This window comes from Ananas comosus, linkage group 12, assembly GCF_001540865.1.
Source record: "Ananas comosus cultivar F153 linkage group 12, ASM154086v1, whole genome shotgun sequence".
Classification (NCBI taxonomy): domain Eukaryota; kingdom Viridiplantae; phylum Streptophyta; class Magnoliopsida; order Poales; family Bromeliaceae; genus Ananas; species Ananas comosus.
The window spans coordinates 11447991-11469828 of NC_033632.1; the positions used below are offsets into that span (position 1 = coordinate 11447991).

A 21838-nucleotide genomic window follows, 5' to 3' on the forward strand; every position below is an offset into this window, starting at 1 on the left:
TTGGTGAATGTAAGTTGTGGTTGAGATCCTGATGTTATTGTTGGTACGCCGTGCAAATATATAGGAGACTCTGTCCGAGTGGACAGAGAAACTTTGTATTTGTGGCAGGTCTGTACGTCTCGTGGGCCAGGTTGAATTCATAAAAAAAAAATGACACGTTTTTCGCAACTATGATTTCTAAAATGGTAATCGTTATAAAAAGACTTTTAAAATCAGCCCCGGAGCATGATAATGAGATATTATTATGAAATGGGCCAAACAGTACCCTGTATGGTAGCGAACCACTATAGGTGGGTGCTAGACATGAGGCAGTATAGCTAAATCTGACTGTTGAGTTGGTCACTATGATTGGGCCTTATTGCAATGTTTTAATTAGTAACTAATTAATGCATGACATATATGAATTGCAGATTTCAGTTATATTATAGAGGCATGATAGTAATAGTTAATTTCATCAATTATTTATATTAGTACTTGTTTATTTATATTGCTCAGTTATTTACTATTTTTGTCTCTTATAGACCTAGTGGTGTAGACCGTCAGCGTTGACAATCGTATCCACTAGGGACTATTGATTATAGTTCTCATACTGTCACTCCCGGGCTCTAGCGGAAGTCGCCCGATGCGTGCACAGACCCGACGTGTACACCAAGCACCCCCGATGCATACAAATCATCTACAACAACTGTATAAAGAAGTAGGAAAGCACTAAACATGGCGATCAGAGCAACTACATAAATCTACTACATAAAAGAGTCTAGAACATAAATGCTATCACAAAATATACAATAGGTATAAACAAAGGTACATCTCGGATACTAGAAGATCTCTAAACAAAATATATTAGTACATATTTCAGCTAAACCAAAAGAAAGATGTCGACGGGTCCAACTATAATAACACCAAGGAGGCTCTAGTTAGTCGAAAACCCTTTGCCACGATCCCTAATGTAAGGTACCGAACTTCTGAAATTATGAAGTTACGGCGGAATGTAATATACCGAATTTTTAATATAAAAATAAATATAAATAAAAATAGTGTGAAATACTATTTTTATTTGACTTAGAGAAGTAAAATAGAAGTCGGAAACGACTTCTGCTGAATGAACCTGAAACAGAAGATTTGAAATTTTCTGTTGAAAATGGGGCTGATATTTTAGCAGAAAATACACAGTGTCAGAAAATTATGAAAACTTGGAAATATGTCGGGATTATTTTTATGAGGCTAGATTTAAAGTTTCATGTCAATCCGACATCCGGAAAATGAAAAATAAAATCTGACTGCCATCTGCTAGAGATTACTGTTCGGTAGAGCTTTCGGTGACCAAACAGGGTCGAAACTGAAAGATTAAAATTTCTTTCGTCAAGTTAAGTAAAACCGAGCCTTACTGTCAAATTTGAGCTCAAACGGACATTCAGAAGGGCAAGCGAAAGGTATCTGTACCTAGCTGCTAAACTGTAAGTTGAATAGTGTTATATGAGGGGTTTTTGTGCAATTGTTACAGCACCTATTAGAGGAGATGGCTTGGCTGAATGCATCATACGCACACACACATTCTCTCCTTCTCCCTCACACTTGCAACCAAAGAGAAAGGTCTCTCTCTCTCTCTAGCAATTTCTCCACCAAAGAGAGGAATTGGAGGCAGATTTGGAGAAGAAAAAGGCTTGGAGTTGAAGCTTCATCCTCATCTTCTTCATCTTTGGCCAAGAGGAGAGCTTTGGAGGTAAGCTTTGATAGCTTTAATGGTAGAATTCTAGGGCTTGGTTCTTATGCTCTAGAAATGGTTTTAGTGAACCCAAGGATGCTAAATAGATGATTGTTGCTTAAATCATGAATCAATTTGGTGATTTCTTTCAATAGTAAACATCTAGGGCTCCAATGGGTTTTTTGTGAAATGATAGGGTATGATCTAAATTAGACTTATGTAAACCTAATTGCTAGGTATACGAACGCGTTGGTGAAGTCGGTTCGGCGATTCGTTGAGCCTACGCGAAGATATTGAAGGAATGGACTGTTAGAGCTTCGTTACCACCTGGAGGGCTGATGCGACGTCCAAAAATCACGAGATCGGATCCGGAGCATCATGGCATCAAGTTATAGAACTTTAATTTCCGGATTGTGGATTGGTGGCCGTTTGGTGGTCGAGTGAGAGTTTGCGCCGAACCGGGCGGCGTGTGCCGCGGGGAGGCCGATTACAAGTGACTATGAGCAATCGGAACGTGATAAAAGGTAGGGGTGTCCATCCCAAAGTAACTGGGCTTTCTTTTTTGTCTAAGTTAAATGTATTGATCATATATCAACATTATGCATTATAGGATGTGTAGATGGTTGCATTTCCATTTCCTTGCATGCTTCTTAGTAGTGTAGCATTGTCAGCTTGACACATGGACTAGGGATGCATGAGGATTGGGTCTTGTGACATAGAATCCTATAGTGGCATAAAGATAAACTTATACATGTAAATGGCCTAGAAGAGTGGCATTTGGACTAGTGTTAGTACTATGCATGATAGGGTATTGGATAGTCGCATTTCCATTCTTGCATGATCCTGAGTAGTGTAGCAACATGAGTTTGGCACTTGAGTTAGGATGCATGAGAATAGAGGAATTGTGACATAGAACCCTACAGTGGTAAAGTTAAATAATGAACTTAATCTTGTGTTGACAATGACTAGAGAACGAGTGGCATCTAGACAATGTTAACAACTTGATGAGTGGCATGACAAGTAGTGTATAGATGAAAATACTTGTTGCATGTTGAACTTAGGGATGAAATAGTTCCCAAGTGGATGTTGACCCTAGTGGCAGGGTATCCTCAATGATGAGGATTTGATCATACTCACATATCTGTTCAGAGCTTGTAGGTGGTCGCTCCGCACAAGCAGTGCGCTTCGGAGTTTGTCACACAAGGGATAGCCTTATGGGGTCCCGCAGACGGTCTCAGGCGAGTGAGCATATCCCCCCCGTTGAGATTAGATTGTGAGTCGGGCGAGTGAGTAAATTCTCCCCGTTGAGATACTTAGATTGTGAGTCGGGCGAGTGAGCGGATCCCCCCCGTTGTAATTAGATTATGAGTCGGGCGAGTGAGCGGATCCTCCCCGTTGTGATTAGATTGTGAGTTGGGTGAGTGAGCAGATCCTCACCTGTGGGATTATGTCACGCCCGGGTACCAGCGGAAGCAGATCCGGTATGTGCACAGACCCGCCATATACCTGCAGTATATAAGGCGTCTACAAGAAACAAGTCGATAGGAGTAAAAATATAAGATAATCCTATCCTGATATCAGAGCAAAGTACAGTCCACAATATTCACAACAAGAGAACCGAGAGTATAAAATCCAAAATCTCAACTAAAAGATAAGTATCACAACTATAGAGTCGGGTCCCAATAGTACATATACATCACGGGTCCACAAAAATAGAAACACTGGCAGTCTCTCTATGCATAGGGACATCACCCTCGGTCGCAGCGCGAGTAGCAAGGTGATCGACTAGTATGCCCCTAGCAATGTCTAACTAGACGCGACTCCCTTGCCACGATCCCTAGCCTCTCCTGTAGATGGCTCTGTAAAAACAATCACCAAAAGGGCGTGAGAACTATAAACAATAGTTCCCAGTAGGTAAGCCGCCAGCCTCGGCGAATTACACCACTAGACTCATGATGTACTAAATGAAAGCAAAAACGATAAGTGCATGATAATAAGCATGGTACTGAGCATGTAATCAACATGTAATAACATCCTATAGTAATGAATCAGCTAAGTAATAAAAGCATAGCAGCTACTATAAACACGAACATAAACATAGATCTGTGGGTATACACTATACACTATACTGATGAGCATTAATTACTGTCCTTTGTCAATTAGTACTTTTATTTCATTCATAAGGTCCTACCCAAGGTAGTCTAGCTTGCACCGCGCCTAATGGCCCCGTGGTAGTATACACTTCCCACAGCAATCCACTTCGGCACCCAATCCCGCACGGGCGAGCAACTGTCGCGTAGGCCAACTCCGGAGTGCCGGCTTGTAGGGAGCGACCCTCACAAGCATGTGCGAATGAGCACAATGGCAGTAAGCAATCTCATAGTTCCATATGTTTCAATCATCATTTCCCAATTTGCAATGGTCTCGCTCTCGATCCCTTGATCGGAATTCTCAACATGATACATATTGACAGTAACTAATATCCGCTAGATTAGTACACATGCAAGAATAATGCTTAATTCACATATGGCATTAGGAATTTTCTATTATCATGACATTATCATTATAGTCATAAAACATATTCTTGTTCTCGACGTTATAATCAATAGAGTGACAAGCATCTCATTGTCCTTTACTTTCTAGGAACATGTCATTCAACTGCATTTAACATAAACATAAATACTTAATGCATGTGTGTCCACTCTACTTTATAAAGGTTCTATTTCAAATATGCCAAATGTTATGATGATATGTACCAAACCTTATTAATCGCAAAATCATAAAAATGCGCTACTAAACCGATTCTATGATTACATATAGAACATAGGGGAGCTTCACTTGCTCTGGTTAGGTCAAACCCACCTAATACTATACTCCAAGTAGTCACAAGAAGTCCCAAGGATCAGCTCCACTAGATCTCAATCCTGCTGAACACAAAGTATAAATATCGTATCAAAACGACAACCGAAATGTCCGATTTCGGTGCAATGGCACTCAGTACATAGGAATAACTTAATCCCTGTTTTGGCTCCGTTAATACCTCAAGATTAGCTTCCAAAATCCCTCACGCATCAGTCGGAGATAATTCGAAGGTCCGTTGCAAGCCCGCTGCGAACCATTCCAAAACAGCAACAACATCGTCAAATACTAAGAAATATAGTCGGAATTCTACGAATTCAGTTTTCTAACTGAAATTCCTGCTTACCTCAGGTTAGAACACTTCTAAACCAGTCCCCAAGATCACCAAGTAAGCTCCAAATAGTTCAAAAACCTGCTGCGAAGGCATCATTTCCAAACTGCATTAGTTACCCGATTAAACTTCATATAAATCCGAGTTAGCTTCATAATTAGCTAATTATCTCTATCAAGTTTCAAAGTAGCATAACCCTGGTCTGAGGAGATTAATTCACAACTAATTAACTCTTTTTTTAACTGCTGAAACCTCAGTCTAGCACAGCGAGAAGCAAAAACCCGAAATCAATACTCAAATCGACAAATAACACGTCGATAACGGAAAAGTCGAGTCGATTACCTTCTCTATCTTCCAACCAGCACCTCACTGGCTCAGGGCTGCGAAAAGCCCTTCAAAATACTCCCTCACACGACCACGTAGGCTCAGCGACGCTCGCAACCAGCGGAAAACCAACGTTGCGACGAAAACAAGCAAAATCGGCGATTTCGTTGTAGAGAGAGAAAAACCCTAGAGAGAGAGAGAGTGTGGAGGAGGTGAAGAAGTCTTCTCTGAGCTCCAGCACCATCTGAAGAGGTCCAGGGGTCGAGCTGGGAGGATAGGGATGAGTAATGAATGTGAAAAGACTAAAACAGCCTTACTGCCACGCAGCTGCAGCTGCTGCTGCTTGCTGTACCGGTACAGCATTAGGCTTGTACCGGTACACCAATGCAGAAATTGTAGATTTCGCAATTACAATGCACTTTCTCATTTCTAGCTTTCCAATCATTCTCTAACTTGCTCAAAAAATTTGTCCAAGCCTTTTAGAACATGTGGGATAGTTCCACCACTCATGCCACACACTCGAACTCCGCAATTTGCAAAAGTTTAGTGTATTACATTCATCCCTCCTAAAAAGAAGTTTCGTCCGCGAAACTTGTAAACACTTACTTCACGGTTCCATCGAAAATAGATAAGGATAATGCTCTTGCATTGCACTCTCCAGTTCCGAAGTGGCTTCCCGTTCATCGTGATTGCCCCAAAGTATCTTCACGTAGGGTATTTCGCGATTTCGAAGCCGTTTCACTTCTCGAGCTAGTATCCTCACTGGATGCTCCTCGAAACTCAAATCTTCTCGTAAATCTATTGGAGTACTTTCTAATATGTGAGTTGGATCAAAAATATATTTCCGAAGCATAGATACGTGAAATACATTATGCACTCCCGATAGGCTTGGCGGCAAAGCAAGTCGGTATGCTACGGGGCCAATCCGCTCTAATACCTCGTAGGGTCCAATAAATCGAGGGCTTAACTTCCCTCGAATACCAAATCTCTTAAACCCCTTTGACGGTGACACCTTCAAGAATACATGATCGCCAACTTGAAATTCCAGTTCTCGCCGACGTTTGTTCGCATAACTCTTTTGTTGACTTTGGGCTGTCAGTAGTCGTTCTCGTGCCAGTCGAACTTTAGCTTTAGCCTCTTGTAATACATCAGGACACAAAACCAATCTCTCACCCACTTCACTCTAATGAAGTGGTGATCTGCACTTCCTACCATAAAGGGCTTCAAAAGGTGCCATCTGAATGCTTGCTTGATAACTATTGTTATAAGCAAATTCAGCCATCTGCAGGAACTGTGGCCAACTGCCCTGGTAATCAATCACACAGGCTCTCAACATATCCTCAAGGGTCTGGATAATACGCTCGGACTGCCCATCACTCTGGGGTGGAAAGCAGTACTAAAATCCAATCGAATACCCAAAGCTTCCTGTAAACTCCTCCAAAAATAAGAAACAAATCGGGTGTCTCGGTCAGAAACAATAGAGGCTGGTACTACATGTAATCGCACAATTTCATCAAGGTACACTTGTGCGAGTCTCTCCCCTGACCAAACTGTATGAATTGAAATAAAGTGGGCAGATTTGGTCAATCTATCCACAATTACCCAGATTGCATCATGGCCTGCTTGTGAACGAGGTAATCCAACGATGAAATCCATAGTGATCCTTTCCCACTTCCACACTGGTATGGGTAAACTCTGTAGTTTCCCTGCAGGAAGTCGATGTTCAGCTTTAACTTGCTGACATGTTAAGCACTTAGCTACAAAGTCTGCAACTTCCTTTTTCATTCCCGGCCACCAGTAAGTTAACTTTAGATCTTTATACATTTTCGTGCTCCCAGGGTGTAAAGTATACGGTGCCCGATGTGCTTCATTTAAAATCTCCTCTTTAGTATCTAGATCGGCAGGTACACAAATTCTATCACCGAATTTTAGCAATCCCTGATCATCCACTCGAAAATCGCTAACAAGATCAGTAGTGATCTTTGCTTGAATCTTTTGCAAGAATTCATCTTGAGCTTGTTTTCCTTTAATTCGGTCGATCAGGGTAGGTTGCACTACCAATGACATAAGTCTCCAAGGTGTGTCAGGAGCTACGACTTCCAAACTCAATTGCTCCATTTCTTTTACCAACAAGGGTTGCATAGTTATCGACATCGCCAAATTTTCCGTTGATTTTCGACTTAAAGCATCTGCTACAACATTAGCTTTTCCTGGATGATAAAAGATAGTCAAATCATAGTCCTTGAGCAACTCCAACCATCTACGTTGTCTCAAGTTTAATTCCTTCTGCGTAAACAGATACTTTAAGCTTTTATGATTAGTGTAAACCTCGCAACGCTCGCCGTAGAGGTAGTGGCACAAAAGCTTTAAAGCAAATACCACTGCTACTAACTCAAGATCATGTGTAGGGTAGTTCTTTTCATAATCTTTCAATTGGCGAGATGCATAAGCAATTACTCTGCCATTCTGCATTAGAACACACCCTAATCCATTCAGCGACGCATCACTGTAAATCACATAATCCACTCCAGTAACAGGCAGTGCTAGAATCGGGGCGGTAGTCAACCGTTCCTTTAGCTCTTGAAAAGCTTCTTTCGCAGGCTTCATTCCACAGAAATTTAGCTCCTTTATCAGTCAGTCGAGTGAGAGGAGTAGACATCTTTGCAAATCCCTCTACGAATCTTCGGTAATATCCCGCAAACCTAAGAAAACTCCGAATTTCTGTGACACTGGTAGGCCTAGGCCAATCTTTAATCGCTTCAATCTTCTTTGGGTCCACAGCTATCCCAGCCTCTGAAATGACATGACCAGAAATGCTACTTCTCGAAGGCAAAATTCGCATTTCTTTAACTTTGCAAACAATTTCTTTTCTCGAAGTACTTGTAACACCACTCTTAGATGGCTTTCATGCTCTTCATCACTTTGAGAATATATCAAGATGTCGTCAATAAACACGACCACAAACCTGTCCAAATAGGGCTTAAAGACACGATTCATTAAATCCATAAAGGCTGTGGGGCATTCGTCAGTCCAAACGGCATAACGGTAAATTCATAATGCCCATACCGTGTCCTAAAAGCGGTCTTGGAAACCTCTTCAGGCTTGATCTTAAGCTGATGATAACCTGATTGCAGATCAATCTTAGAATATACTTTCGATCCTTGCAGCTGATCGAATAAATCATCAATTCGGGGTAATGGATATTTGTTCTTGATTGTGACTTTATTGATTTCTTGATAATCCACACATAATCGAAGAGATCCATCCTTTTTCTTAACAAATAACACCGGTGCTCCCCAAGGAGACACACTCGGTCGAATGAAACCCTTATCTAATAAATCCTGCAACTGTGCCTTCAGCTCTTTCAACTCAGCGGGTGCCATCCTATAGGGTGCTTTCGAGATAGGAGTTGTCCCAGGGACAAGATCAATCACAAACTCAACTTCCCTATCAGGTGGCATACCCGGCAACTCAGCTGGAAATACATCCCCGAACTCCCGCACAACTGGGATATCATCAATCTTGAGGGCTTCACCACCACTCACAGAAATGCTAGCCAGAAAAGCTACACAGCCCCTCCGAATCAATTGTCGTGCTCGCGAAGAACTAATAGTCATTGCGAACAATGAACTCTGACACCCCCTGTAAACAAACTCCTGCTGGCCCGGTTCCCTAAAGGTCACCGTTCTGTTCGTGCAATCTATGGTGGCATAATACTGAGTCAACCAATCCATACCCAATACTACATCAAACTCCCCAAGTTTGTGTAGTGCCAAAAGATCCACTGGCATAATCCAGTCGCCTACCCTAATTGGGCAGCGAGGGCAAAACTCACGAATATCAAGGGTATGGTCAGGTACAATCACTCGTCCAGGATGCAAAGTAGGTACTACCTGAATGCTATGCAACTCGGCGAACTGCCGATCAATAAAAGAATGCGAAGTACCAGTATCAAGTAATGCACGAACACGAATATCAAAAAGCATAATGATACCTGCTACGACCTCCTCCGCTGCTGCGGCCTCCTCAGTTTGGGCGGCATACATGCGCCCACTCGAACCCTGTCGAGAACTCTCAGACTGCCGCTGTCCCGGTGATCGTCTGTACTGCGAGGGTGCTGATGGGGTCCCCTGGCTCGGAGCTGAAGATGCAGGGGCTGATACCGATGAGGGTGCAGGTGAAGAACCTCTCGGGCACTCTGAGCGAAAGTGGCCTTCCTGACCACAAAGAAAGCACATGCCCCCACGTTGTGGACACTGTGGTGGAAAGTGAGACCCACCACAAATGACACAACGTGGCTGTCGACGGCGCTCTGGTGCTCCACGGGGTGTTGAGGAACCTCGACCTCTCGACTCGCTTGGCTGGCCCCTCGGATACTTCGGTGGTCTCCTGAAGGGTTGCTGACCACTGCTCTCAGCTGCTGGCCTTTTCCCTTTATTTCGATCCACCATATCTCTTTCCTTTATAATCTCTGCTCCCTTCTCAACAATCAGTGCCCGGTTCACCACTTCCCTATAAGTGGAAAGGTTTGATGCCTGGACTAGTCTGAAAATTGCAGGTCGCAAACCTGCCTAAAAAATCCGAGCCTTGTCTTCATCATCCCTGATGACAAAAGGAACACAATGCAGCAATCGGGAGAACTCTCACTCATACTCAGCTACTGTCCTGTCCCCCTGCCTCAGGTTTCTCAGACCCTTTCCATCTGCCTCTTCACACTCTGTGGAAAATAAGTGGTCAATAATAACTCCTTGAACCTCGTCTAGGTGATAGCGGATAAATCAGCACGGGGATCCTCACGGATATCCACCCACCACCTGTAAGCCTCACCGTCAAGATGGTGCGTCGCGAACCAAACCCGGTATCGCTCCTCAACGAAAGTATCATAAAATAACTTTTCCATATGCATCAACCATTTCTCGACCAACCAATGATCTGCTTTTTCCCCATCAAAGATACGAGGGTTGCAATGGCGAAATTCATTCAGTCGTTCCATCATTCGCTCTCGCTCTTCAACCCCCACCATCTCGGGTAACACTGTTCCTGATGCCGCTACAGGTACTGGTGGTGGTACTACTGTCTCCTGTCGGGTCTCTGCCCTTGGAGCTACTGGGGATGTATTTGGGACTGGTGACTGTGCTCTCACTGTCGCGTCCCTATCTGAGACCGGAGGTATAGGATCAGGAATCTCTCTATCGGTCGTCTGCCGCAATAATAGATCCTCTAATCTCTTCATTCTGTCTTCCTGTCGACGCGCGGCATCCATCTGCTATGAAGCTGCCGCAGCCTGCTGAGCAACCAAATCCGTCAGCTTTGCGACTTGATCCTGCAACTCATGGATCCCACTAGCTCCAGAAGTAGCGGAGGTCCCCACTTCCTCCGCATTCGCCGCCTCAGCTGCCCCGGCGGCTTGCGAACGAGTCACAGGCATTTTAAGCTGCAGCACAAAAACAAATATGGATTAATAAAACCTATACTATTGAACCTTTACTTTAGATATGAACCAACTAGTGAAGCGAAAAAAATGAAATGTAACGCGTACTAACTTCCGATGTCACGTTGTCGGCCGCCAACGTGGCCCTCTGTAAAGTTAGCAATTGCACATTTCGATCAAACTCCGACCATTCGGAGTCTATAGATTACCCAATCAAAATACTTTCGCTAACAACAAACTCAACTAGGCCTCGTATCTCACGTGCCTATTCTTATAGTCCAACCAGCCTAAGGTTTGCTAGGTCTACTAAGACTCAACCCTAGGCTCTGATACCACTATAATCTGTCACTTCCGGGTACCAACGGAAGCAGATCCGGTATGTGCACAGACCCGCCATATACCTGCAGTATATAAGGCGTCTACAAGAAACAAGTCGATAGGAGTAAAAATATAAGATAATCCTATCCTGATATCAGAGCAAAGTACAGTCCACAATATTCACAACAAGAGAACCGAGAGTATAAAATCCAAAATCTCAACTAAAAGATAAGTATCACAACTATAGAGTCGGGTCCCAATAGTACATATACATCACGGGTCCACAAAAATAGAAACACTTGCAGTCTCTCTATGCATAGGGACATCACCATCGGTCGCAGCCCGAGTAGCAAGGTGATCGACTAGCATGCTCCTAACAATATCTAGCTAGACGCGACTCCCTTGCCACGATCCCTAGACTCTCCTGTAGATGGCTCTGTAAAAATAATCACCAAAAGGGCGTGAGAACTATAAACAATAGTTCCCAGTAGGTAAGCCGCCAGCCTCGGCGAACTACACCACTAGGCTCATGATGTACTAAATGAAAGCAAAAACGATAAGTGCATGATAATAAGCATGGTACTGAGCATGTAATCAACATGTGATAACTTTCTACAGTAATGAATCAGCTAAGTAATAAAAGCATAGCAGCTACTATAAACACGAACATAAACATAGATGTGTGGGTATACACTGTACACTATACTGATGAGCATTTATTACTGTCCTTTGTCAATTAGTACTTTTATTTCATTCATAAGGTCCTACCCAAGGTAGTCCAGCTTGCACCGCGCCTAATGGCCCCGTGGTAGTATACACTTCCCACAGCAATCCACTTCGGCACCCAATCCCGCACGGGCGAGCAACTGTCGCGTAGGCCAACTCCGGAGTGCCGGCTTGTAGGGAGCGACCCTCACAAGCATGTGCGAATGAGCACAATGGCAGTAAGCAATCTCATAGTTCCATATGTTTCAATCATCATTTCCCAATTTGCAATGGTCTCGCTCTCGATCCCTTGATAGGAATTCTCAACATGATACATATTGACAGTAACTAATATCCGCTAGATTAGTACACATGCAAGAATAATGCTTAATTCACATATGGCATTAGGAATTTTCTATTATCATGACATTATCATTATAGTCATAAAACATATTCTTGTTCTCGACGTTATAATCAATAGAGTGACAAGCATCTCATTGTCCTTTACTTTCTAGGAACATGTCATTCAACTGCATTTAACATAAACATAAATACTTAATGCATGTGTGTCCACTCTACTTTATAGAGGTTCTATTTCAAATATGCCAAATATTATGATGATATGTACCAAACCTTATTAATCGCAAAATCATAAAAATGCGCTACTAAACCGATTCTATGATTACATATAGAACATAGGGGAGCTTCACTTGCTCTGGTTAGGTCAAACCCACCTAATACTATACTCCAAGTAGTCACAAGAAGTCCCAAGGATCAGCTCCACTAGATCTCAATCCTGCTGAACACAAAGTATAAATATCGTATCAAAACGACAACCGAAATGTCCGATTTCGGTGCAATGGCACTCAGTACATAGGAATAACTGAATCCCTATTTTGGCTCCGTTAATACCTCAAGATTAGCTTCCAAAATCCCTCACACATCAGTCGAAGATAATCCGAAGGTCCGTTGCAAGCCCGCTGCGAACCATTCCAAAACAGCAACAATATTACTAAGAAATATAGTCGGAATTCTACAAATTCAGTTTTCTAACTGAAATTCCTGCTTACCTCAGGTTAGAACACTTCTAAACCAGTCCCCAAGATCACCAAGTAAGCTCCAAATAGTTCAAAAACCTGCTGCGAAGGCATCATTTCCAAACTGCATTAGTTACCCGATTAAACTTCATATAAATCCGAGCTAGCTTCATAATTAGCTAATTATCTCTATCAAGTTTCAAAGTAGCATAACCCTGGTCTGAGGAGATTAATTCACAACTAATTAACTCATTTTTTAACTGCTGAAACCTCAGTCTAGCACAGCGAGAAGCAAAAATTCGAAATCAATACTCAAATCGACAAATAACACGTCGATAACGGAAAAGTCGAGTCGATTACCTTCTCTATCTTCCAACCAGCACCTCACTGGCTCAGGGCTGCAAAAAGCCCTTCAAAATACTCCCTCACACGACCACGTAGGCTCAGCGACGCTCGCAACCAGCGGAAAACCAACGTTGCGACGAAAACAAGCAAAATCGGCGATTTCGTTGTAGAGAGAGAAAAACCCTAGAGAGAGAGAGTGTGGAGGAGGTGAAGAAGTCTTCTCTGAGCTCCAGCACCATCTGAAGAGGTCCAGGGGTCGAGCTGGGAGGATAGGGATGAGTAATGAATGTGAAAAGACCAAAACAGCCTTGCTGCCACGCAGCTGCAGCTGCAGCTGCTGCTGCTTGCTGTACCGGTACAACATTAGGCTTGTACCGGTACACCAATGCAGAAATTACAGATTTCGCAATTGCAATGCACTTTCTCACTTCTAACTTTTCAATCATTCTCTAACTTGCTCAAAAAACTTGTCCAAATCTCTTAGAACATGTGGGATAGTTCCACCACTCATGCCACACACTCGAACTCCGCAATTTGCAAAAGTTCAGTGTATTACAGATTAAGAAAATGTGGCACCTATGGGTGAGCCGTGTGATAGATCGAATGATAGCAAGATGGGCATAGTTTTTTGACATAGTAGCATATTGTAGGATACATTGCTATGTAGTAGCTCATCCGTTTGACATTTGAGGCATAGTAGCATGTGTAGATTGCATACTATGTAGTTGCTTATACATTTGATTTTTTTGAAGGCATAGTAGAATGTTGCATATTACTTTACTATGTTGCACTTCAATTTCATATTTATCTATCTATCTATCTGCTTGTGCCTGCTTGGACCTAGTGGGAAGATCGGCGGAGTCGGCGGCCGAACCCACTGGGAACTATATTTATATAGTTCTCACCCCACTTTGTTGCAGGGCCTAGCGAGAGTACCGGTAGAGGACCGTGGTAAGGGCATAGCGTCCTAGTTAGTTAGAAGTTTTTCGTTTTGCATTAGAGTACCCTCGTGTACATGGTTAGTAGATGTTGCATTTTGGAGAGTACTTATTCATGTGAGATGGATATGTATCTAGATGTTGAGGTAAGCTTGTATTATATTTTGGGAGCTAGCATGTATTCATTTTGGGAGATAAAATTGTAAACTCATGTATTCGTTTTGGAGGACAAAAATGTAAATCAATATGTAATGGTTGAATGTTGTAATAACTAGAATTATCTCTCTTTATTCACCTGTATGTACTCGTGACTCTTGCTCTTACTTGTTGGCACTTGTAGTGCCCTTGGTTGATCGTGTATGTATTAAATTTCTTTTCCTCGGCAAATTCTTGTACTCGATCATGTTATTTAGACTAGGACGGGCAGGGGAGGTGTTGTCCGTTCGGCATCTGTTCGACGCGCCCGAACCGGACCAAATTGGTGGCGGTCTCGGGGCGTGACACCTAACCTCTCCGACTGTGGAAGACTCTGAAACAAAAACAAACAATCAATGGGGGTGAGAGCTATTAAACAATAGTTTCCAGTGGATAAGCCGCCGAAAGTGACGAAATACACCACTAGATCAATTGAGGCATGATAAAAATACAAGAATTATAAGCATACATGTAATATACCGAAACTTCGGTAAAAAAATGTTGAACTTTAGTCAAAATGACCAAAGTGCGAGGTTCGTACACTTCGGAAAGGCCGAAGGCGTCAAAAAGAGCAAAAGTGCATTGTAGGGGATCTTCGAGAGCTAGAGAATCAAAAATCTGCAAACTGTAGCTTTTGAGCTCTCAGGGACCAGTCCCTGATGGGAGAGACCGGTCCCCGTACGCGTGAAATTTGAGAATGTGAAAAATTTGGCTAAGTCCCGAGAGAGCAGCTCTCGGGAACCGGTCCCTACGGGGGGAGACCGGTCCCGGAGAGACTGGTTCCATCAGGGAGGGACCGGACCCATTTTTCGTAGCTGAGGGGCTGCTCTCGGTGACCAATCCCTTGCTAGAGAGACCGGTCCCCGTGCCCGAAAAAGGCCCAGTCTGGGCAGTGCATAGAGATAAAAGTTGAGGGGCTTTAATGCATTTGTGCATTATGTGGGCTATGTATGAGGGGATATGAGATATTTCTCTCATTTCTCTCCCTCTCATTTCACAAAGAGACTCTCTCTCTCTCTAGGATATCTCTCTCTCTCCCTCAAGAGGTTGAGCAAGGAGGAGAAGTTGGAGAAGAAGGAGGCTAAGGAGTGGATCACAATCTTCTTCTTCCTCGTTGGTGCAAGAAAAGGGAAAGCTTTGAGGTAAGCTTTGCCCCCTCTAATGGTAGAACCCTAAGATGAGTTTGGAGTGACCTAGAAATGGTTTTAATGGAAACTCTAGATGTTATGGAGCTTTCTTTTGCTTCCCTAAAAGATCAAAACTAGGATTTTGTATGTGTGATGGAGCTAGGGCACCCAAATTGGGGCTTTTGCATGCGAGGGTTCCAAAGTCAAATTGACCCTCTAGAAATCTAATTGGGGGTATTTCCGACGCATTGGTGCGCTCGGTTTGACGTTACGAAAAGTCTATGCGAAGATATGAGCGAAAAGCCTAATTTGGCTTCATTTTGCCGCAGGCAAGAAAATAGGCGGCCAAAAATCGTGAAATTCGAACCCGAGCACCTTAACAAGCCTACGAGGTGGGTGGTGCTTTCCAAACTCCTTGAAATTCTTTCTATGTCTAATGTGTCACTCATTGAGCATACATATATGTATTGTTGCATGCATTTTAGGGTGAATGAGATGAAGTTTATGTGAATGTTGCATGTTGTGAGTACAATTGCATTATAAGATGATTGAGAACCTAAGAACCCTATATATGCATGAGATGTATGTCTGCCACCACGAATGACGCACTTCGCACGGTCGATGAAATTTTAGGGGCTGTTTGGCTTTGTATGTGGACTTGATTTGATTTGGGCTTGGGTTTATTTATGGAATGGATTTGGGTTCTTTATGTGGACTTGGTTTGGTTTGGGTTTATTTGGGTTTTGGGTTTGGTTTGGGTTTTGGGTTTGGTTTGGGTTCAAGTTTGGGTTTTGGGTTTGGTTTGGGTTCAAGTTTGGGTTTATTTGTAGACTAGGTTTGGGTTTGGGTTTGGATTTGATTTGGGTTTTGGGTTTATTTGGGTTCGGATTTTATTTGGGTTTTGGTTTTGGGCTTTATTTGTGGACTTGATTTGGTTTGGGCTTTGGTTTATTTATGGAATGGGTTTGGGTTCTTTATGTGCACTTGGTTCAGGTTAGGTTTCGGTTTGGATTTGATTTGGGTTAGGTTTGGGTTTTGGGTTTGGGTTTATTTGGGTTTTGGGTTTAGATTTATTTGTGGACTGTATTTGGTTTTGGGTTTAGGTTTGGGTTTGGACTTGATTTGGGTTAGGTTTATTTGGGTTTGGGTTTATTTGGGTTTATTTGTGGACTGTATTTGGTTTTGGTTTGGTTTGGGTTCGGATTTTATTTCGGGTTCGGGGCAATCCACTTTTGATTTTTGCAATTTGGTTCGGATTCGAAGAAATCCACCCTTTTGATTTTGGTTTGATTTGGAGTTCGAAGAAATCCTGTCACGCCCCGAGCTCCGCCTATTTGGTCGGATTCGGGCATGCCGACAGACCGTCGAACGGACAGAGCCTCCCCTGTACGTTCTAGGCGTCAACAATCTAAACAATGCAATACAAGGGGTTCCAAACAGGAACCGTAGCAAGTATGTAGATTGCATAAGTATCAAAAACATAATATGCTAACTATGCTATTACAAGCATTCATCTCAGAGATTCTTTTACATTTACAAGATTTTATATTTACATAACCACATATACCTTTAAGTTATCACAAAACTTATACAATTTTGCTACAAGTTTGTTTCTTTCATACTGAACTCTGAGCTAGACTGCTTCAGGGTACTGCTATCTCTGGTCTCGGTGGTAGGGCGCTATCTACGGAGCTACGCCCTGTCCTCGCGCCGCCGCGCCGCTCACGTGCTAACCTGTACCCCCAAAACAACACGGGGGTGAGAACTATATAAATATAGTTCCCAGTGGGTACGGCCACCCAAGGGAAGAGCTCGACCCACCAGGTCCAAAGGAGGCAACTGCAGGTTAGTAAACTGAACAGATAGATAGATATTCGATGATACAATTAATAAAACCATACCTTGCCTCGCGATATGCAATATGTAAATCATGCAACTATGTAACAAGTAGATCTACTGATCCTACTTTATATCTTTAACCATTCTTTACTTGTAGCCGTTCTTTATTAGCTATTTATGTTCATTAGCTATTCTTTATTCTTATTCTTTATTCTTTATCATATCGTGCTCACTGGCGATTCTTTCCTAAGGTTACTTTACCTTAGTCATCTAGCCACCCGACTCGGTCTTGAGTCAATCAATCGCGGATAGTCCGCGCACTGTCTAGCTCGAGGTAAAGGAACTCTCACATGCACCTCAACTGGCAACAGCTCACCGTACTCTTGTCCTAGCCGTCTGGCGGCGAACGGATCGCACCTCACCCAACAACGGCCTAGGTGTATGACTTAGCCACCCGGCGGCGAAATCATCGCACACGCCACGACAGTGGTTCAGTCAACAGGCGGTAGGATCCACAAACTGGCTAACCATCCGGCGGCGAAATCGTCGCACACGCCCTAGCCTTGTTACCAAGGTCATCACAAATCTTGGGATTCCGGAATTCACTTTCACAACTTGAGGGTTTACTCACTTTACCCTATGTTGACGACCCTCCTAGTCGAAACTAATTCTTTCCTAGTGGTCACTATACCACTAAAATCCACACTTAGTTTAAATGTACTAAGTCTCATTATACATCATAACCTAGGTTCACTTGCTAGGTTCTATATCATTTTCACCTAGAACTCGACTCTAGGTTTATTTACTTGACCTATGTCCAATGACACCAGGTTCATTTACTTGACCTATGTCCAATGACACTGACACCAGGTTCATTTACTTGACCTATTGTCATGACACTAGGTTCATGTCCGAACTATATTTACTAACCACTAGTCCATGCCACCGATCTATGTATCATCCTAGTTGTTTACATTCCTAGGAATTCCTAATTTAGCATATTGCTCGCTTGGTCTTGTTAAGCTATCGAGCGTTTCCTAATCACGGAATTATCGACTTTCATATAGATCGAATATATACATTCATTTCATATACGTTTGATATAGCATCAACTATTCGCTTTTCACATTGTCGATAATTACATATCTTTAACCTCTATGTTCACAGATCACATTTCACATTTCACATTCAACTACATGCCCTTTGGCAGTTTACAAGTTCAACTCTTATATAATCATAAGTATTTGATTATATGAATATTTAGCATAACTATGCGTCTTGCTTTCATGTCCATGTAACACCCTAGCTTCATATTCATATGCAGAATATTATAAGTCATCTAGCATTAACATATGCCATATTTCATACAGTGCCAATTCATGTGTATTTAGCATTCATATTCATTTATGCGTCAATGAAACCATATTTTACTTTCGCATGGAAGTGACCTAATCACTTTCGGTAAGCAGCCAAACCCACCTTTATTTGATTCTGGAATGAGAGAAATGCGTCTCTAGTGCTTGTCCGGAGAACCGCGACCCGGCGCTCGTGCTATTGACGCCGAAATCTTCTTTGGCGATATCATTTTCGTAGGAGGCGACAGATTGCCGAACCGACTTCGCCGCGAGTTTCTTTTAGCCCCCCAAATTTGGTTTTGTAACGCTGTTCAATTTCAATTCGACTTCTATCCGCAAAAGTGATTATCGAAAGTCAGTTTTCTCATAAATACTATTTCAATGCAATTTAGCATCTCAACTAGAAGTAATTCAACTCTTTAATTAGCCCAGGGCCTAAATCAGTTGTAAAACTGTCCAATACTTGTTCATCTTTCACCTATTTCATTATCGTTTCTTTCATTTTTTTCCTCTTATTCTTTCTTTTCTTGCTTTCTTTTCTTACCTTGATCTTTCTTCTCTTATTCTTTCTCCTTTCTCTCTTTCTTTCTTCTTCTTTTCTTTTCTTTTCCTGCAGGTGCATGTTTTCTTTTTTTTCCTTTCATTTTTCTTGTCTTTCTCTTTCTTCGCTTTCCTTTTCCGCTAGCGCTTCTATGCTGTGTCCTGCTGAAGCTGCTGCTGCTGGCTGCTTGTTGCCAGCAGCAAGCTGAACGAGCTGCTGCTGCTGATATGCTTTACTCTGCTGCTACTCCTGAAGCGCTGCTGCTGAAGTAACGCAGCTGAAGCTGTTGCTGCTATTGGGCTGGTGACAGCAGCTTACTGAGTGCTGCTTCTACTATTACTACTACTGCTGCTGCTTTCTCAGCTGACCGCAGGGAAAGGAGAGACAAGAATGCAGGGAGGGGAGAGAGAACAAGAGAGAAAGGTTACAATCTTATACCAGCTTTTCATACTTTCTTCATACAGCTTCTTCTACTTCTCTTCTTTTTTCTTCTCTTTTTTCCTTTTTTTCTCCTTCTTCTCTCTCGATGCGTATGAAATCTGCAGTAGGGGAACGATAAGGATGAAGCTCTCTCCTCTGGGCAGGCAACTTAGTGGACAATCCACTAGTTTGGTGATAATTACCAATAAACCCTACCGACTTACATTCCTCGCGGCACTCGATCAAATACCTTCGTAGGCTTCTTCCGAAAGTCCGATTGAGCTAAATTCTGGCAGGAATGTTCGTTTTTACTTACAAGTCACTGAAATTTTAACATTTCAGTTTCGACCGTAAGAGTGCCCGTTTGTTCACTGGCGAACTGTCCCGAACTGTAATCTTTCATGCCGATAACTTCGCAGATGCTATTTCTCTTCTACAGGTGTCAGAAAAAATCTGAAACTTCAAATTGCCTCATAATAATGTTCACTGACCATCTCTGCCAATTTTGTCATAATTTTCTGACACTATGCATTTTTGCTAATTTCCTCAGTCCCGTTCCTCACTAGAAAATTCTAAAATTTTTTCGTTTTCGGCTCGATTCACCCAAACATTCCCCCCCCCCCCAAAATACACCAAGGGACCTTCCGAGCTACCAATTTAATTTGAAAGCAATTCCTTTTCATGGTTGAATTATTTGAGCCGAATTAGAAATAGAATCGGCTCCATTCCATTACATGGCCCTTTTTGCACTACACTTTCGCACTGGGCTCTCAAAACCCTGTGAAAACACACCTTGCTTTATCCAAAACTTCACATTATTCGGAGATACCACAATTTATCCTTACGTGCCTTACTTTAATTCTTTTAATCAAAGTTAGCCGTTCGGAATTTCGAAAATTCCTCTTTACTTCTCCTTTTAGCATTTCGTTTCGCGCCAATTTGCGGGCCGAAACACTTATTATCTCTTGGAACTATTTCCAACGCATCACAAATCCCTCGGGAATGATGTCCAACTAGGCTCAATCCTCAACTTTGACCTCTAGGTCAAAGTTGACATCGCAACTCCAAAGTTTCCATATGTTACAATTCCCTTTTGATCTCGATTGGATTTGGGGTTCGAAAGAAATCCCGTTTTGATTTTTCCGTTTGATTTCGATTGGATTTGATTTTTCAAATTTAATTGGGGTTCCCGAAAGAATCCCGCGTTTGATTACTCCAATTAGATTTGATATTGGGTGTCCGAAGAAATCGCCATTGATTTTTCAATTTGGATTTGATTTTCCAATTTGGATTTGATTTTCCAATTTGATTTGATTTGGAGTCGAAGAAATCCCGCGTTTTTGATTCTCCAATTGGATTTAATTTTTGCAATGTTGTTTGGGGTCCGAAGAAAAGTTCCCGTTTGATTCTCCAATTGGATTGCTTTTCTTTGATTTGGGGTCCCGAAAGAAATCTCCGTTTGATTTCAATTTGATTTGATTGGGGTCCGAAGAAATCCCGTTTGATTCTCCAAATTTGGATTTGATTTTTAATTTGGATTTGATTTTCTGGCATTTGATTTGATTTTGAGTCTGAGAAATCCCCGTTTGATTCTCCAACTTGTATTTAATTTTCCAATTTGATTTGGTCCGAAGAAATCCCCGTTTGATTCTCCATTGGATTTGATTTTTCAATTTGATTTGGGGTCCGAAGAAATTCCCGTTTTGATTCGTAATTTGGGGTCGCGAAGAATATCCCCGTTTTGATCCAATTTGGGTCGAAAATTCCTATTTTAATTTTGATTTGGGGTCCGAAGAAACGGCGAATCAAAGATTCCCCTCCTCTCTCCTGGCGATACTTCTGGCGATGCTGTAGATGTCGTCGGCCGAAGTTGATGAGATGGCGTGATTCCTGTTCGACCATGCGGATTTTGATTTGCCATTTGCAAATGAAATGTTGAGGGTCCGAAGAAACGGGGATCAAAGAACCCCCTCCCTGACTTCTTTCGAAAGTATCAACCGGCGATGTCGTTGATGTCGTCGGTGAAAGTTGATGACGGTGGCGGGCGGATTTGTTTGGCGTCGGATTTGATTTGATTTCATTTTCGAAGAAAGTTAAAGGGCTCCAAAGAAACGGGAAATCAAAGTCCCCTCCCCTCTTCTTTCGAAAGTATCAAACGCGGCGTGTCGTAGATGTCTGTCGGTGAAGTTTGATGACGGTGGCGTGAATCTGTTCGGCAGCAAATTTGATATTGACATTTTCAAAAGAAGTGTTGAAGGGATCCGAAGAAAGCGGGGAATCAAAGATGCCTTCCTCTCTTTCGAAATAATCAAAGCCAAACATGCTAGCAGATGGTCGTGGCAATGTAGATCATTCCATCCATCATCAC

The 21838-nt window shown here is 42.5% G+C and overlaps 2 long non-coding RNA genes across 3 annotated transcripts; both read right to left on the minus strand.

Annotated features, from left to right (window-relative positions):
* LOC109718983 lies at nucleotides 4793–5934 on the minus strand. The gene is made up of 4 exons (XR_002218579.1): nucleotides 5826–5934; nucleotides 5238–5485; nucleotides 4911–4976; nucleotides 4793–4813 (listed from the first exon to the last, which is right to left on the minus strand). It is a non-coding gene; the product is annotated as an uncharacterized LOC109718983 (long non-coding RNA).
* LOC109718968 lies at nucleotides 11383–13091 on the minus strand. Of its 2 annotated transcripts, none has more exons than XR_002218577.1 (5): nucleotides 13071–13091; nucleotides 12744–12809; nucleotides 12586–12653; nucleotides 12408–12472; nucleotides 11383–11404 (listed from the first exon to the last, which is right to left on the minus strand). It is a non-coding gene; the product is annotated as an uncharacterized LOC109718968 (long non-coding RNA). The 2 variants fall into 2 exon arrangements; XR_002218576.1 differs by having other exon boundaries at nucleotides 11389–11404; nucleotides 12408–12469.